This window comes from Poecilia latipinna, unplaced genomic scaffold (genome assembly GCF_001443285.1).
Source record: "Poecilia latipinna isolate Pla-1442-1.1 unplaced genomic scaffold, P_latipinna-1.0 Scaffold77, whole genome shotgun sequence".
NCBI classification, from domain to species: Eukaryota; Metazoa; Chordata; class Actinopteri; order Cyprinodontiformes; family Poeciliidae; genus Poecilia; species Poecilia latipinna.
In genome coordinates, this window is record NW_015112693.1 from 332,249 (window position 1) to 332,799 (window position 551).

The following is a 551-nucleotide window of genomic DNA, read 5'->3' on the forward strand; positions in this document are numbered from 1 at the left end:
AGATATTTACTCGCCAAAACAGAGGAAATCCTATTTTTATTACATCTAAACACTGAGCAAATCACAAAAGTGGCAAAAACAAACTCATAATCTTTTCTAGAAAAGAATCAAATCGCAATCTCTTTAAAGTGAAACGATTCCCACTTGAACGTTTGTGTTTTATTTTGAAAGTCTTTTGGCGGATGTTTCTCTTTACAAATATCTGTCTTTACCTTTGGCCCCCAAGTTTGCATGCAGGTCTCCGCAGTGAAGGCTGGGTTTGTGTCCTCCGTATTAGGCGAGAAGGAACTGAAGCGCTCTTAAAGGGAGACCTGGTCCAGAGGAAAACTTTTTTTCTTCTTCTTACTATTATTTGTTATTTATTGTTAGGTGATGTTTTTAAGTTTTTTGTTTCACCGGGACACTGCACGAAACTTAATTTTGATTCTTTGTATGTCTACATATGGTGATTTGACAATAAAGTAGACTACATAACTTTGAATAAAACTGCAACTTTTGCATTGAAACTACTCTGCAGAAATCTTGAGTTATTCATAATTTCGTTTGTATTT